The sequence below is a fragment of the Vombatus ursinus genome, unplaced genomic scaffold (assembly GCF_900497805.2).
Source record: "Vombatus ursinus unplaced genomic scaffold, bare-nosed wombat genome assembly UNPS02014832.1, whole genome shotgun sequence".
In the NCBI taxonomy this organism is placed as follows: Eukaryota; Metazoa; Chordata; class Mammalia; order Diprotodontia; family Vombatidae; genus Vombatus; species Vombatus ursinus.
The window spans coordinates 23,992,795-24,012,232 of NW_020954610.1; positions in this window are offsets into that span (position 1 = coordinate 23,992,795).

Sequence of the window (19,438 nt, forward strand, 5' to 3'; positions counted from 1 at the left end):
GATATCAATAACACTTTGAAACAAATGAGTAATTGCTGGTATAAAATGATTGATTCTGGTACAGTGTAGTTTTATTGTAACCAGGGACTATTGGTGTTGCTTGTTTTTATTTGTTTGCTGTGGTTTTTGTCTTTTGCATCCCCAGAACCTAAAATAATATTTTATTGTTAAACAAGAGGTATTTCTAGAATTGAATCATTAATTTTATATATTGGAAACCTGAGGGAAAGGGGATTGTCACTTAGTTAAGCCAACGAGTATTTAATTTGACTCTCTAGCTTTCCCTTAAGTTGAGATTTCCACAGCATCAGCAATTTCAATAAAAGAGATCTCCTAGTTTTATTAACAAGAGGAAAATGGATCAGGAGAGGCCCCTGTGAAACTGATAAGTTCCCAGATCAACTTGATGATATTGTAGTGTGGGACTTCGATGGTGTTTTGTTTTGGCAGCTAGGTGGTATGGTGGCTAAAGTGTTGGACCTGGAGTCAGGAAAACCTGGGTTCAAATCCAGCCTCAGATTTTTATAGCTGTGTGACCCTGGGCAAGTATCTTAACCTTGTTTGTCACAGTTTCCTCGTCTGTAAAATGAGGTGGAGAAGGAAATGGCAAACCACTCCAGTATCTTTGCCAGAATAACCCCAAATAGGGTCACAGAGAGTGAGCCACGACTGAAAAACAAAAAACAACCAAACAGTTCAGTTCTGTGTTTCAAGACTTCTGAGAAGAGGGAACTTCCTCTGGGTTATAAGTACTTCCATTGGGATCTTACTGACTAGATTTCTTCTAAATTTCTTGTAAGATGCTAGAGGATATACTGTTGTAAGAGTCATCTCTCTGTTGCCTATAAAAAGTAAGCTGGGGTGCATGAGGTGTTCAAGGAGGACTAGCAACTCAGTGTGAAGGTTTACTGAGCCTTTTTAAAGACTACTTATCCACCTATACAGATAACACAACCGAGGACCAGAGAAATTAAGTGACTTGCCCAGGATCACCTAGGTTTTGGCAGCAGAAATAAGATCCAAAGTCAGAGCACTCTGACTGTCACCTGTGTCTCCAAGAAGCTATAGCATGTTCAGTGACCATACACTGGTAAACCATCTCAGCAGACAGACTAAAGCAGGTTGAGGGTAATCAACAAGTCTCAAACACATTGGTGAATTGGGGGTGTCTATACCAGGCATGTGAAGACTTCCCCAGGTAGAATGGGTGGATAAGAACATTTTTTTCCAATGGCCATGAAAGTGGCTGAAGTAGGCTCTAGGAAGTACTTAGAGCTTGGTCAGATATCAAAGACTCCAAGGTCATCCATTGCATCCCAGGGCATTGCTAGTTGCCTTGACTTGTATCCTGCTACTTGACTTAGATGATTCTGGAAGAAAGGATGAGGCTGGCAACTGTGTGCAACTCTGCCTCACTTAAATTCAATTTTCACTCAAGTCAAGACATCACCCCATGATGTCACTGGTCCTCTTTGAAAAGAAGGACAAACAAGAATAAAAAGTAAGCTAACACAATGACACTCTCTTTCTCTATTGTGGACTTTAAAAAGTTAGACCAGTAGTCAAAAGAGCAGACCTGCTGATGTGATCAGATGTTTTGAAGGTGGACTTAGTATATTTAATGTGTAATAACTGCTATTTCTTTTACTAACAAGTCATGCCTTTCAGAAGGACAATCTGCACTCACAATTACTTCCCTCATTCCAGGAGTAGTTGCTGGTTCAGAAGCACATGGTAGAGATGGAATTCGATAGCTCATGGAAAATGTTTCTGATTCATTGCCTACCATGTAAAATATATGGAAGTGTGAATATGTGCACTGTGATCCTCAAATCTAACTCTCTGGTCAGAGAAGGGCAATATCCTGGGATATGCGAGATTGGCATGTCAACTCACGTGTAACCACAAGTTTGAGAGTTCTCAAGGTTGAGAGTTCAGGAATAAGACACTCTAAAGAGAGAACATCTGCACAGTTTCTGTGCTTTGTCCTACCTGGAAAGCAAAAGTTCATGGCTCTTGAACAGTAAGGCCTGATGGGAAGGGGATGGCTTGGTCAGAAGCCCCCTAGATATGTGTAAATTCTGAGGGGGGGGTCTATGTCACAGTATGGTAGTTTGAATCCTAACAATTTCTCCTATTCACAAGATGAACATTAAATTGAATATCAAGCACATCTCAATGAATTTCAAAGAGCTTCATTTCAAATTCAGTGAAGCCTAAGCAGATTACTATACTTCTAAAAGAAAATATATAAATGAAAATGCATACTAACTTCCCAAATATTATTCTGAAGTAAACTAATATAAATGTTTTGAAGGTGGACTCTATCTATCTATCTATCTATCTATCTATCTATCTATCTCTATCTATACACATATTTATGTATACATAGAGAAGTGTGTATATATCTATATCTATCTCTATCTAACTCTCTATGCGGGTGCTATTCTTGTAGTATTTCAGTTTTTGGTTATATAAAGTTAACCTACATGTGTAGGAGTATTTCATCAATGTAGGCACTGCTCCCATTCACAAAGATCACAATCCATTCACATCTTAGTAGGCAGATTTTGTGAGTTGTTATAACAAAAAAAAATCTTGGTCACCCAGACCAAGATTCCTTGGTGATGTTCTTTGTATGATATAGCAAGACAGTAGAAATTTATTCCTTAAAAAATGGGGGGGGGGGTCTTGGGGAGTCAAACATTCATTAACTATAAATTCTTTCATTGTTTACCTATCAAGTAGAAGAGACTAGACTATTTTTAAGTAAAATTGTTTTCAACAATTATTTTGACTTGTTATAGATCTGGTAGTAAAATATAAGTTCCACAAGCATAATATAGGTTCTTTAAAATAATACAGAGCAAATCTCATGACTTCATCAAAAAATATTTTGCTAATACACAATTCTTTTGTAACAGAATAGACCTAAATAATTTTCTATTTCCATATAATGTCTATTATAGATTTCTGTTAAAATAAATTTTAGTTGCTTATAAAGTATCTTTTCCAGGAAAAACAAAATGTTTCATTAAAAATGAAAGTCAATTTATATTAACGTTTGATGACTTTAGCCTTCATTATCTATTCATCTATTAATATGTAACCTATTTTCTCTAAGGTGTATCAAGAAGAATTAAGCTTCTTCCTAAGAAGTTATAGTAACAAGAATTATAATTCTTGAAGTATTCCTATTTGAAAGAAAATCAAACTTTGAGTCAGATATTCCCTAATCTTCTTTTTTTATATGGAAGACATGTTCTCCTACATGAATGCACATGTTTTATTATTGTTATTTTGTATAATAATATTAATAATAATAGACATTTACACAGTACTTTATGATTTCTAAAGTACATTATGTATATTGTCTAATTTTATCCTAATGAAACCTTGTGAAAGAGGTCATAATACAACTATGGTTATTCATCTACCTGCTTTACAGATGAGGAAATGAGTCTCACAGAAGTTAATGACTTACCCATAATCACATAGATAGTGAGTATCAGAGCTGGGAGTTAAATCTTGGTTTTCATGTCACCCACACTTTCTTCACTATATTATGTTGCCTCTTAGGAAAATTATGCTTTGTTGAACATAGTGGGTTTTACTTATATGATTTTTCAAAAATCACATAAAGCACCTACACATGGCTTAAACTTGTTTTCCAAAGTTTTCTTCCAAAGGCCAGAGGTGTCAAACTCTGGTGAGCAGCACACTACCCATTGGCAGCATATCCCCCCAGTGGTCCTCAGAGCATCCTGTACCACATTGAAATTTTATTGGGAAATATTTAACTTAATAAATAAAAATACAACAGAAGACTCATAATGTTAATTTGTGCTTTTCTATGTGAATGTGCAGCCCAGAGGGATTCTTAGGTGTGGTTTAGTGATCTTCAATTGTATTTTTAGTTTGATACCATTGCTCTAGGAAACTGACTCCTTAAGAGGATAAGTAACAGAAAGTGCCATTGATTGAGAGTGTCCTCATCAAGTGTTCTCTACAGCAGAAGAATCATAGGTCCAGTATTAACACTTATTCTAGAAGCAGGTAGATGAAGTAGCACATAGAGTGCTGGACTTGGAGTCAGGAAGACAAGTTTGAATCTTGCCTCATTGACTTACTAGCTAGATAACCCCACCAAGTCACTGCCCCTTTCTTAGAATTTTATCATCTATAAAATGAGGGGAATAGCAGCCCCTACCTTCCCAGGATTATTGGAAAAGACAAATGACATCATGTATCTAAAGCTCTTGGGAAACATTAAAGCACTATATAAATGCTAGCCATTATTCTGTGCAAGATCCTATTATCATGGTCCTATTATCAAGGTCCAATCAGCCATACAGAAACAGACAAAAAATGAAATAATCCATTCTTTCAAGCATCTTACATTCTAAAGAAGGTAAAGTAGCAAATGTGTCATGTATACCAAGATGTTTTTGCAAAGTAATTAAGGGGAGTGCAATATATTTTGTAAAGTATTAACTCTCTTAATAAGAGAAGGTAATCAGAGAAGGCCTAATCAACATGGAGATGATCAGTGTAGATGCCAATGATATGATAGGGACAAGTTAGCCAAAATTTCCATCCTCTTGAGACAGTAATTTCAGGATATGATCTATACCTTAGCAGTTCCTTAGAGGCATATCAACTTTCTCATCAGGCACCTCAAGTACAATCTGTATATGAGAAATTTCTCTCAAGGGCAACAAAAAAGCCATTTCACTCTGGGAACTATATGAAATGAAGGCTGTTAGAGAGTAGCACATTAAGTACATTTAATAGTTGAAATATTACATAATATCCATTCCTTTTTATCTTGGATTAAATGTTTCCTACTGAAAGAGAACAAAAAGGCCATTAAAATTATATTATTGTTTTTTGCTTACACGAAACATACATTTTTGCTCTGTAATAGCCAATAAACTGAAATTTGTGGCCTACTTGGAAGGATTTTTTAAATTAAATTTATTTTATTCTGGATTTAAGAAATAAAACAAGCATTTCCATAACATAGTAGAATAGAAGAAAAGATGATTATGCATGAAACTGCAAATATATTATGTCAAACTTGCTATTCCTTTTAGATATATAATAAAATTATCATGTAACTTTCTTTTTCCTTTCTTTCTTCCTCCCCCTTCCTCTTCTTTAAGGATAGTTTTAATAATGAAGAGTCACATATTCTATTAAGCTATTTCCTGAAAAGATAACAGAAGATGATGACAGTGATGACAATTTATTATTTATTCATGCTTTTTATTTATGTTTATTGTTCTTTATTTATTAAATACTAGAACTTTAAAAATTTGACATTTATGTTAGAATTGTTTTCTTTTTTAAAAAATCAATAGACTATGCATCTGATGGATGCCATATCATGATGAGAACAAACTTTCAAAATTGAATTGTTATTGCATGCATTTAATTTTTTAAAATATTTTGAATCACTAGGCTGGTTGTAAAATAAGCTTTCACAGCTCTCCTGTGAGACTTGCAGGAGATAAGATATATCTTAGATGTGTGTTTCATGTATGTCATATTCAAATATATAATTTATTCTATAAAATGCAGTTTAACTTTTCACATCAATGTCCATTTGTAAGTAGAGGTTATATTACTTCAAAATGAAGATCCAACAAGTTCTGTCCTCTGTTAGGAAGTGATCAATACTTGGGGACGTGTCATTATTCACTGAGGTACATTGTTCTAGTTGCTGTTACTATTTTTGTTGTTGTTGATGTTTATGGTGGTTTTGTCCAATTCAGGTGTTGTTCAAATTATGAGATAAAGATATCCTGTACTTCTACCATGGAGATACATCTCTCATTCATTCATTAAGACATTCAATAAGCCTATTAAAGTGTGATCATTTTATCAGGCACTAGTTGAGAATTGAAGGGAAAAGGGAAACTATTATTGACTATAAAATAAATAGGAGATGAGCTACCCAGCTTTCAAGAATTTATAACCTACAATAATCATCATCATCATCACCACTATTATTATCATTTTCACTCATCATTTGTATAGCACAATATAAATTTCAAACTGTTTCCAATGTCATTCACTCCCCTCTTCCCCACATCTTGGACCACCACCTCATTTGAATAAAAAAAAAGAGTTTAGAGATATTAAGTAACTTGCCTAAAGTCCAGGCTAGATTCTAATCAGCCTGAGATGGTTAGCTAAGTCTTAGAACTGCTAGTGCAGTGCATTTTCTATTGCAGTAAGGGTATATATGGACCAATATATGAAAAATAATATATAAAAATACAAAGCAACACTCAATAACTGAAGGAATCATAGAAGTATATATTTAGGTCTGGAAAGTATCTCAAATACCATCTAGTCCAACTTTCTAGGTGGAAAATTTCATTTACTAGACTAGAATTCAGGTCTTCTGATTCCAGAGCTAGTGATCTTTCCACTGTACCAGCCAGATAAATATATAGTATTTAACAGGCTCAGAGTTACAAAAGTAAATAGAGTCAGGTGGAGTCAGCCAGGAATTGCTTTGAAAAAAGAATGAAAATGGAGGGATCTGATAGAATGGAAAAAAATGTATTGCACATCAGTAGGTGAGTATGAATGATAAGTCATGAGGATGAGGATGGTAGTCAATTTAAGGGTCTTGAAGAAGACAGTCTTTGTTGTATGTAATTAAATTAATCTCTTATAGATTCCCAAACTAAAATAGTTCTAGGAGAATTTAGATAAATTTATGATTGGTTGATTACTTCATCATAGTATATTGAGTTAGTCATGAATGTTTGATGTACATAAATACGTACAGACTGACAGATAGATAGACAAATTCAAAGTCAAGATCACAGACCATAACTACGCAGTCTCTCTCATTACATATATGTTGTGTCTCTGCTAGTGGTATAATACTGGGTTTTTGTATATCATTATTCTGGCTCAGTGAGGAATTGAATATATTTACATTTCCCTTTTGATTCTGTGTTTCCATACTGCAGTCTTTAATTTTTGTATGACTGTTTTTGTGGCCACTGAATGAACATTAATAGGACAGTTGCCTATTGAGAAGAAGAATACTCTTTGGAGTTTGAATACACTGCCCTAGGCCTCTTGTTACTACTTTGCTATAAATTAAATTGACTAAGTCTATAAAGTTTTTATCTTTACATTTTTTGATGTTAGAAATGGGAAATAACAGATCAAAGGCAATTTTGCAATCGAGATTCAATTTTATACTTAGGTCAGGGCAGCTAAATCTGTATAGTATTGATTGAAGCCCATCTCTTCTACATTTCATATTACAGAAGGGAGAATAAACACATTAATATTGATCAAAGATATGGAATATTTTTCATGTTCTAGAAATTGCATTCCATACAAGTGTGAAATTGTCTGAATACATATTAACCCATTTCAAGTGTATGCTTCTATTAAAAATTTTTTTAAAAAGACAATAGTATATCCAAACAGATTTGAATTTCCTTCATAGGAAGAAAATGATTGAAATATTATACATTTGTGTATACATTTGTGTGTATACATACATATACATACACATACCTTCAAACATTTATACATGTATGCATACATGATTTTAATGATGATATACATTCATGCCCCTTAACATTTTGAAAGCACATCCCTAATCAATTTAATATTTAATAATATATCATTTTCTCTGTTATGCAAACACAGCTATGCACACACAGTGAGCAGGTATAAATAATCAAATATACTGTTAAAAGGTACAATTGTTGTATTGGTGAGCTTAAAGAATATGTTTTAATCAAGCAAATGTGAGCCATTGAAAGATAACAGAATCAGAATCTTGTAATTAGAAAGCAATTCAGGGGCTATATAGTATGAACAATTCCAAAAAACCCTCACTATTGTGTCCTAAATAAATGGGTTTACAATATTTATTGGAATTGCCTCTCCAGGGAGCACATTCCATTTTTGGAGAATCTTTCTAGCAAAATTTTTTTTTTCTTTCCTGATCTCAAACCACAATCTGTCATTTTCACTCATTGCCCCTACTTCTGACCTCTGGAAAACCAGAGCAATTCTAATCTCTATTCTAACTTTAGATACTTAATTAACAACAAATGCGATATAAATCTTCTTTTCTCCTGGTGAAACATCCACATTTCCCATAACTAATTTTGACTGTTCCATAATCTCATGGCCCTTCATCATCCTGGTTTCCTTTCTGTATCTACTCTCCAGGTGATGAATGGCATTCCTAAAATGTAGTGCCAATACCTGAACATAATAGTCCAGTTATGATCTGACCAGGGCAGAGTAACAGGGGCTATCACTTTCTTATTCCTTGACATTGCACCTTCTTGAGTGTAGTCTATGATTATATTTGCTCTTTTTGCTGCCATAGTATTCTATTTATTATTATCATTTTTAAAGTCTCCTGAAAATCCCAGATCTTTTACATATGAACTGTTATCTCTACTTATGCTTTCTTTTACTGTATTTGTGAAGTTGATTTTCTTTAAATGAAATATAAGAAATTATACTCTATTAAATTTTACCTTCTTAGATTTAGCCCAACATTCTATCTTGTCATGTTTTTTTAAATTTTTTTAGCTGATATTATCTAACATTTTGGTAATCCCTCTTCATTTGTGTTATATTCAAATTTGATAAATATGCTATTTGTATCTGTATCTTAGCAAGTGGTCAAAAATGTTAAAAAGCACAAAGTCAAATAGAGATCTAACTTTGAAATGACGTCAAACCATTCATGAAATTGCTTTTTACCTGGTCAGTTGATAAATTAAAATACATATAACTGCACTCTCATGTAGTCCAGTCCTCTCCATCTTGTCCATATGAATAGCATAAAAGACTATCAAATATTTTGCTAAAATCTAGGTAAACTTACAATATTCCTCTGAATAGCCTAGTGTCTCTGTCTCTCTGTCTCTCTGTCTCTGTCTCTCTCTGTCTCTGTTTCTCTCTCTCTCTGTCTCTCTCTCTCTGTCTCTCTCTCTCACACACACATACACACAACACACACACACACCAATGTTATTTTGATGTGATCAATATTGATGAAGCCATTTTTGTCTCATTGTAATTATGCTTCTTTTATTTGTTTATTTTTATTTTTAATGTGTGATATAAAACAAACATTTTCGTAGCATAGTAGAATAAAAAAGATGATTGTACATGAAACTGCAAATCTATTATGTACAACTTATTTGTTTTAAATACATGATAAAGTTATCATGTAAATTTCTTTTTTTTCTTTTTTTTTCTAACCCCCCACCCATGAGATGGCTACCATTAGACACAAATATGTAGTTTATATGTAAAAATCATCCTATATGTTTGCTAATAATTTCTTTAATAAGATTATCAAGGCTTCTGCCAGGAATTAAAGTTAAGCTCAATGGACTACAATATGTGGACTACTTTTTTTTTTCTTTTTTAAAGTAGGACATGAGGGATGGGGAAAGAAAAAAAGTAATTGGGATAGAAGATAAAAGCATCAAGAATACATGGCAGTAGTAATAAAGTGAAAATCACAAGTAATAGATTTCTTTATTAGAATTTAAGTAATCTTGGAAACTAAGGAATACTAATAACACTAGATGCTAAATGCTTTCAGAAAAGGTGGAAAACAGGTAGAATTCTACAGTGCTCTACAAAGAATGTTTCTTTCCAAAGAATTATTATCTATGTTTAAAGTTTTTTCTGATCTCCCTCATAGGAGAAGGAGAAAAGGGGAATTAAAAGTAAAAATGTAATTCAATTCAACAAACATTTATTAAACACCTATTCTATGCAAAATTTTAAAAAAGGAGGGGGGGGGATCAGTTCCTGTCCTCAAGGAGCTTTCATTCTCCTGGAACAATCTTCCAAGGGAGAGCTTTTGAATCAATGTGGATTGTCACCATGGCTCCAGACATCTGATGTTGCACTTACTCTCTTCCCTAACACTCCCTTAGCATCTCCCTGTTCCTTAAGAAGTACACATTGAGCTGGCACTTATTATCTACTTTGGCCAGTGTGATTGATAAGAATATCCTGAACTGTTGGGCAGAGGGACAAAGGAAAGGAGAGTTATAAAAAATAGGAAGATTTTTGGACATAAATGCTGAGGGAAAAATATCTCTTTTATTGTTTAAATGGATTTCTCTTCTTGAGGACAGATGAAATTAAAATATCAATCATTATATTTTACCATACCTCTATGCCTATATCTCATCTTTCTAGAAAGACATAATTAGGGTGGAGTTTATATAAGTATTATTTCAGATGTGCAAATTAAATGGTCCTGAAACACTGGTATTTCTTTATCAAGCAGAAACAACTAAACTTAACACCTAGGTAACAAGAATAATGAGTTACCAAAAAAAAAAAATGGGAAGCCACTTAAAGAGCTGGCATCAAAGTAGAAACCCATGGATAGAGGAATGACTAAATAAATTGTGGTATATGAGTACAATGATATATAAGTGTGCTGTAGGAAAGGAAAAATAAGATGACTACAGAGAAAAATAGAAAAGTTATATAAACTGATGAAAGTTCAATTAAGAAGAGCCAAGAAAATATTCCCAACGACTGCAATGCAAATTATAACAATATAAATGGAAGGAACAACCAAAAACACTTGCTAGTGAACATTGCAGAATTACAAAGAACAAGCATGACCACAAAGGAGCATGGTAAGAAGAAATCTCCTCCCACTCCTTTGTAGACGAGAAGTGCACAGGTTTGAAACATTGCATATACTTCCAAACTTTTTAAAAATTTTATATATTTATTTATTTATAGATTTCAACATTCACTTTTATAAGATTTTGAGTTCTAAATTTTCCTCCCACCCTCTATACTATCCCTCCCCAAGATGGAATGTAATCTAATACAGGCTGTACATGTATAATCTTATTAAAAATATTTCCACATTAGTCATGTTGTGAAAGAAGATTCAGATCAAAACGGAAAAATCATGAGAAAGAAAAGGAGAAAATAGTATGCTTCCATCTGCATTCAGACTCCATAGTTTTCTCTGGATATGGGTATTATTTTCCATCATGAGTCTTTTGGAACTTAGATCATTAAATTGCTCAGAAGAGTTAAGTCTATCAAAGTTGATAATTTCACAATGTTGCTGTTACTGTATATAATGTTCTCCTAGTTCTGCTCACTTCACTCAGCATCAATTCACTCAGGTCTTTCCAGGTTTTTCTGAAGTCTGACTACTCAACAATTCTTATGGAACATTCCATTAGTATTCCATTACATTCATATACCACAACTTGTTCAGCCATTCTCCAATTGATGGTTATCCCCTCAATTTCCATTTCTTTGCCACCCCAAAAAGAGATGCTATAAATAATTTTGTACATGTGGGTCCCTTTCCCTTTTTTATGATCTCTTTGGGATACAGGTCTACTAGTGGTATTACTGGATCAAAAAGCATGAACAGTTTTATAGCACTTCGGGCATAGATCCAAATTGTTCTCCAGAATGGTTGGATCAGTTCACAACTCCACTAACAATGCATTAGTGTTCCAATTTTTCCACATCTTCTTCAACATTTATCATTTTCCTGTTTTGTCATGTTAGCCAATCTGATAGGTGTTTTTTTGATTTGCATTTCTCTAATCAATACTGATTTAGAACATTTTTTATATGACTATAGATAACTTTAATTTCTTCATCTGAAAACTGCCTGTTCATATCCTTTGACCATTTATCAGTTGGGGAATAACTTCTATTCTTGTAGATTTGACACAGTTCTCTATATATATTTTAGAAATGAGGCTTTTATAAGAGACACTGGGGGTAAAAATTGTTTCTCAGTTTTTTGCTTCCCTTCTATAATCTTGGTTGCATTGGCTTTGTTTATGCAAAAAACTTTTCAATTCAGCATAATCAAAATTACCCATTTTGTATTTCATGATGTTCTCTATCTTTTATTTGGTCATTAATTCTTCCATTCTCCATAAATCTGACAGGTAAACTATTCCTTGCTCTCCAAGTTTGCTTATAGCATCAGCTTTTATATCTAAATCATGTACCCATTTTCACTTTATCTTGGTATAGGGTGTAAGATGTTAGTCTATGCCTAGTTTCTGCCATACTATTTTCCAGTTTGCCAAGCAATTTTTGTTAAATATTGAGTTCTTATCCCAGAAGATGGAGTCTTTGGATTTGTCAAAGAGTAGATTGCTATAGTCATTGACCATTGTGTCTTGTATTCCTAACCTATTGCATTGATCTATCACTCTATTTCTTAGCAGTAACAAGTAGTTTTGATGATTGTTGCTTTATAATAGAGTCTTAGATCTGGTAGGGCTATGTCACCTTCCCTTGCATTTCTTTTCATTAATTCTCTTGATATTCTGGACCTTTTGCTCTTTCAGATGAATTTTTTATTTTTTTCTAGCTCTGTAAAATAATTTTTGGTAGTTTGATTGATATGACAATGAATAAGTAAATCAATTTAGGTAGAATTGTCATTTTTAATATATTATCTTGGCCTACCCATGATCAACTGATATTTTTCCACTTATTCAGATCTGACTTCATTTGCACGAAAAATGTTTTGTGATTGTGTTCATGTAGTTCCTGAGTTTGTCTTGGCAGGTAGAGTCCGAAATATTTTCTATTGTCTACATTTGTTTTAAATGGAGTTTCTCATTCTATCTCTTACTTTCGGGTTTATTAATAATATATAGGAATGCTGATGATTCATGTGGGTTTATTTTATATCCTACAACTTTGATATAGTTGTTGATTATTTCAAATAGTTTTTTAGTTGATTCTCTAAATATAGTATCATACCATCTGCTAAGAGTGGTAGTTTTATTTCTTTATAATCTATTCAAATTCCATCAATTTCTTTTTCTTCTCTTATAGCTAAAGCTAACATTTCTAGTACAACATTGAATAACCATGCTGATAATGGACATCATTGTTTCGCCTCTGATCTTATTGGAAATGCTTTTAGCTTATCCTCATTATGTATATTGTGTAGTAGATGGTTTTAAATAGATGCTACTTATCATTTCAGAAAAACTATTTATTCCTATGCTCTCCAATGTTTTGAATAGGAATGGGTATTGTATTTTGTCAAAAGCTTTTTCTGCAACTATTAAGATAATCACATGATTTCTGTTAATTTTCTTACTGTTATGGCATATTATGCTGATAATTTTCCCAATATTGAACCATCCCTGAATTCCTGGAATAAATCCCACCTCGTCATAAGGTATTATCCTAGAGATAAGTTGCTATTTTCTCTTGGCTTATATTTTATTTAGAAATTTCGCACATATATTCATTTGGGAAATTGGTCTAGAATTTTCCTTCTCTGTTTTGGTTCTCTTTGGTTAAGGTGTCAACACCATATTTATATCATAAAAAGAGTTTGGTAGGACTCCTTCTTTTCCCATTTTTCCAAATAGTTTATATATTATTGGAATTGATTTTTCTTTAAATATTTGGTAAAATTCACTTGTGAATCCATCTGGCCCTGGAGAGTTTTCCTTAGAAATTCATTGATGGCTTGTTCAATTTCTTTTTCTAAAACAGAATTATTTAAGGATTTTATTTTCTCTTCTGTTAATCTGAGCAATTTATATTTTTGTAAGTATTCATCCATTTCACTTAGGTTGTCAGATTTACTGGCATACCACTAGGCAAAATAGTTTGTAATAATTGCCTTAAGTTCCTCTTCATTTGGTGATGAATTCACCCTTTTTTATTTTTAATACTGGTAATTTGGTTTTCTTCTTTCTTTTGATTAATCAAATTAACCAAAAAATTATCATTTTTTCATATTTTCATTAAACCAGCTCTTAGTCCACCATATCTAACTTTTGTAAAATTCTATTCACCTCCTTAACTTATTTGTTTTTTTTTATTAGATTTATCTAGTTCTAAGAGGGAGATGTTGAGATCCATCACTAGTATAGTTTTGTGATCTATTTCTTCCTGTAACTCACTTAACTTCTCCTCTAAGAATTTGGATGCTATACCACTTGGTGCATCTGTGTTTAATATTGATATTACTTCGTTGTCTATGGTACTTTTTAGAAGGATGTAGTTCCCTTCTTTATCTCTTTTCATTAGATCTATTTTTGCTTTTACTTTGAGTTCAGGATTGGTATCCCTGCTTTTTTTTATTCAGCTGATGCATAATATATTCTGTTCCTGTCTTTTACTTTTACTCTAAGCGTATCTCTCTTCTTCAGATGTGTTTCTTGTAAACAACATATTGTAGCATTCTGGTTTTTAATAGACTCTGCTATCTACTTTTCAGTTCAGTTCTTTTTTTTTTCATCAAGGATGATTGAAAATACCCAATATCATTGAATGTCCATCTTTTCCCCTTAAAGATTATGTTCAATTTTGTTGTATAGTTGATTCTTGGTTGTAATCCAAGGTCCTTTGCCTTCTGGAATATCAGATTCAAAGTCCTCCTTTAATGTAGAAGTTTCTAAGTCCTGTGTAATCTTGACTGTGGTTCCACAACATTTAAATTGTTTCTTTCTGGCTGCTTGCAGTATTTTTTCCTTGACTTGATAATTCTGGATTTTGGCTATGATATTCCTTGGAGTTTACATTTTGGGGTCTCTTTCAGGAGGTGATTGGTGGATTCGTTCAATGACTATTCTCCCCTCTGGTTCTAGGACCTTAGGGCAGTTTTCCTTGATAATTTCTTGAAAAATGCTGTCTAGGCTCATTTTTTGATCATGGCTTTCATGGACACCAATAATTCTTAAATTATCTTTTCTGAATCTATTTTCTTGTCAGTTGTCTTCACAGCAAGGTATTTTACATTTCTTCTATTTTTTTTGCGTTCTTTTGATTTTGTTTGACTGTCTTAGTTGATGTCTTTTGTTGATGTCTTAGTGTCATTATCTTCCACTTGCCCAATTCTAATTTTTTAGTGAATTGTTTTCTTCAGTTAGCTTTTATACCTCCTTTTCCATTTGGTCAATTTTTCTTTTTAAGGAGTTCTCTTCAGTGAATTTTTGCACCTCCTTTTCCATTTGGCCAATTATACTTTTTAAGGAGTTGTCTTCTTCTGAGGGTCATTTTTTTCCAGTTGTATTTTTTAAGGAATCATTTTCTACATTCAAATTTTGCCCTTCCTTTTACAGGTTGTTGACCCTGTTTTGCATACCTCTTATTTCTTTTCCCAATTTTTCTTCTACCTCTCTTGTTTGCCTTGAGCCCTTCTAAGAAGGATTTTTGGGCTTGAGACCAGTTCATATTCCCATTTGAGTTTTCAGATTTGTGTATATTGACAATGTTGTCCTCTTCTGAGTTTATGTTTTGATCTTCCCTGTTGCCATAGAAATGGTCTATGGTTAGTGTTTATTTTTGCTTTTTACTCATGTTCTTTGCTTAATTTATGGCTTTTAAAGTTGAGATCTCATACTGGAGCACAGGGTATACTCTCCCAAGCTTCTTTTCCTGGAGTTCAGGGGCCTGGTCACTAACTTTGTTTGCTGGGGCCTCAGTGCTGGCTGCTGGAGGCTGTAGGGGTCTGGAAGCTTACCTGGTGCTGAGCTGGGGTGGCAGTATATGTGGTGCTTAGACCAGGTGGGTTTTTTTCCTTTTTGCCCAGAGCTACACTGAAGTACAGGGTAGTGTGGTTGGTGAAAGATGCCTACCTCCTTGGAGTCATGCTGGCGCACCTGTTGGTTCTCTGAGCTGGAGTCTGCTAGTTTCCTTGGCTATGCTAAGGCACATGGGAGGTCCTGGTGTTGGCATTTGCTTCACAGCTCTGGGGCTCAGGATTTCCCACTGGTTTGTTGAGGTGGAGCCTGCTGCCAGCTTACTGGGATGCTGCCTGTCCTGGACTGCACTGTCTTTTACCCGGGTGATATGGAACTTATTTGCCAATCCTCTAAGTCTCCTGGATCAAAACACTGGTATACCTTGTCTTTCCACTGGCTCTGCTATTCCAAGATTTGTTCTGGAGTGTTATTTTATGTGTGTTCAGGGATGAGACTGGGAGAGGAACTGTGATCTACTGCTTTCTCCACCATCTTGTCTCCCAGATATCCTCTCCAAACTTTTTCAACATATTGATTGATCCACTTATTCTTTTCACTTCCTTTTTTTTTCTTTTTTTTTCTTTAAAAATAGTCTTTGTTATATTACATGGGAAAATGGGTCAAGGTATTAGGACATGTTAAAAACAAAAAATATGAATAAAATTTATTTTAAAAAAGAAAGTGAATATTACAAACTTGAAGAGAATTACTTTGGCTCAAAAGAAGAGATAATAAAAGACACCTTGCTCAGTTTTTTCATAAGTTGGTGTGGAGGTCCATTGATATTGAACATGGTATAAAATGTCAGCTTTTTTTTTTCAGCATATGATCAATTTTGCTGAACTTTATTCTCTTCTTCCTCTTTTTCTTTTAAGTTTAAAGCATGACTCTCTGTGAGGGAAGAGTATAAGGACAGAGTGGAGTGGGGGAATTTCTCCTCTAACCCCATCCAGTTTCCTTCCATCCAGGTATGATATCCCAGTTTCTCACCCCACAGTTGGTTAGTCAAGCGCCCAGCAACTGAGGGGCCATTTACACTGCTTGCCTCAATTTTAGTTTGTTGTATTTTCCATAAGTGCATAAATTCCCATTTAATTGTCCATAAGAATTGTCCATAAGAAACTATGCAATTTTCCTTTTCTCTCTTTCTCTTTGTGACCTTTAACTACCACCATAAAGCTGAGCCTCTTGCACCATCTTAGTTTTTTGGTCTTAAAACAACAAATCCAATCAAACTGCATGAAAGTATCTTTTTTTCAAAAGCAGCTTCCAATTCTTTTCCATTAGGTGTTTATTTTTTTCTTATCTTTTTTTCTTTGTATAATCACTGAGACCAAGAGAGACTTAGCTGACCGGAAATGTAGAATGGCGTATGAGAATGTCTGCAATGGATATCAGTTCCTTTTATAAATGATGTCATTAAAGGGCAAGTCACTGACTTACCTTTATTATTAATCTTATTTAATTATAAAATTATGAGCCAGTGGCACATGTTAATTTAGCGACTCTGCTTGTTCTCTGACACTACAAACTATTGGCAATCACATAATTATCATTCAATAATGACTGCATCTTATGACCAAATATTTTAAGGATGTGATAAACAAGAATGGGGAGAGATTAGAAAATTAGATTAGAAAATTATTTTACATTTTTTTTCACAGTAACAATATAAACACTAATATGGTGAACAATAAGTTTAGTTTATATAGCAAGTTTAGCTATATAAACTATATATATATATATAAACCTATATAAACTAAACAATAAGTTTAGTTTATATAGCAAGGCCCAATGAGGCCTTGCTATATAAAAAAAAATGTGCTCTATGGTATGCTGCTATATAAATGTTAGTATCGGCAAGCATCATTTTTCTTCATTAAAATAAGCATCATATTTGCATCTCTTGTAGTGAAAAGATTGCTATGTAGAACAATCTATCAAGTGGAATAGAGTAGTATAATCAGCTTTATTTTCTTTGAACAGTTATAAAGACCAAAATAAAAACACACCTGGACACAGCATCTGAGGGGGAAAATTATCCAGGCAGAAGCATGTAATTCTAACATAGTCAATTATGTTAATTATATATACATTTTTTTTGTCACATTTGGTTTCACCCATATTCCAAACACAACCCTATTCTAATTCTTTGGATCTGCACTACCTTGTGACTTGTCTCATAAGGGACTTTTTGTGATTTTGATCATCTGTGAATCACTAATACTATATCCACATGAGGGGTCAAACAAAAGACAGTGGAATTAAACAACAAGGAACAAGGACTTTTTCTATTTACCTCTCCATTTATTTTTATTTTTTTTCCTGGAAATATTGATTAATGAAAGAATGAACAAATGAAATAACATTAAGTTCTTATTATGTTCCAAGTACTGTGTGAAGCCCAGAGATACAAATATAAAAATGAGTCCCTGCCCTCAGGAAGCTTACATTTTAATAGGGATTGTCAACATAACAAGAGTAGGGCAACTGCACAGTGGATAGAGTGCCAGGCCTGGAGTCAGAAAGATTTGAGCTCAAATTCAACCTCAGACGCTTATTACCTGCTGGGGGTAGGCCTGGGATACCTTTACTTCATGAAAATGGACAAGCCAACAAATGTGAGACAGTTTGATATAATCAAATCTGACATTTGATACAGTCTCCATTCAACTTCCCAGAAGACCTGAGTTGAGGCATTATGGTGAGAACTTGATTAAGTCCCTATTGCCCTTGACACCCAAAAATATAACTATATAGATTTAGAGCTTCACCTCTCTCTTCCCCTTCAAAAATATACTTGAGTGTTATATAAAGATGAATACCCAAAGAAAAGTGAAATGGAGTCACCCAGGACTATACAGGTAGTTGTTTATTGGCTAACCCTTTAACCTAAGTCACAGTTTGAGAAATAGGAGGTACTTTTAAAAGTCATGATACTCAATTCCCTCATTTTATAAATGAGGAAACTAAGGTGCAGAGAAGTGAAATGTCTTTGTCCAAAGTCTCACAGGTACCACTTGGCAGTGGCAGAGTCAGGATTCACAACTATATCTGACTTTAAATGCAGAGACTATTCCTATAAAACACCATGCCTTCCTCCTTGGGAGGAATATAAAAATTGTGTTGGCTTTCCCTCATGGGTTATGCTTCTTGAAAGGTTCAGTGATCTTTCATTATGAATCTATCAGATTTCTTGGAAGTATGACATATGCAAACTCTTAGAATCCCCTAATTCTAAAATTGTTTCTCTTTCCATTGCATTTTTTTCTCCCTCTAACCAATTCATTTTCTTGAGGAATCTTGACTATTTCTACCAAATGGCGCTTTTATGAGTCATGTATTTCTCTCCTTCCCTTATTTTATTCCATCCACCATATCCAGTCAGTCACTAAGTCTAATTATTTCATTGTGGGTGGGGGGTGTTATCTCTCCTACCCACCCTTTTCTTCTGTAGTAATTTGGAAACATTTACATCACAATCTTATAATCATAGCCATTTCCTAACTGGATTCCCCTATCTTTTCTATTTCCAATTAATGAAATATGAACAGCTTACTCTTCCTAAACCTCTACTGCTTTCCTTCTCTTCCCTTCTTAAAAATATCCAGTGACTCTAAATTTAATCTCTTTATTCTGACTTACATAGCCCTCTAATTTGGACCCATGCTGTCTGACCTTATCATCTACTCCAATATGACCATCGTACTTCAGTTAGGTCAGTCTCACTAGCATCTTCAAAAACATTGTGCTTAATTTCATCCTTTCCCCCTGCTAATGCTGTTCTACATGCCTTAAATACCTTTCCTTTTCCTCTGTGTTTCTTTTCTAAATTCTACCTATCCTCCAGACCCCAGGTAAGATCCATCTCCATGAATCCTTTCTGAGAGGCTATATCAGACCTGCAC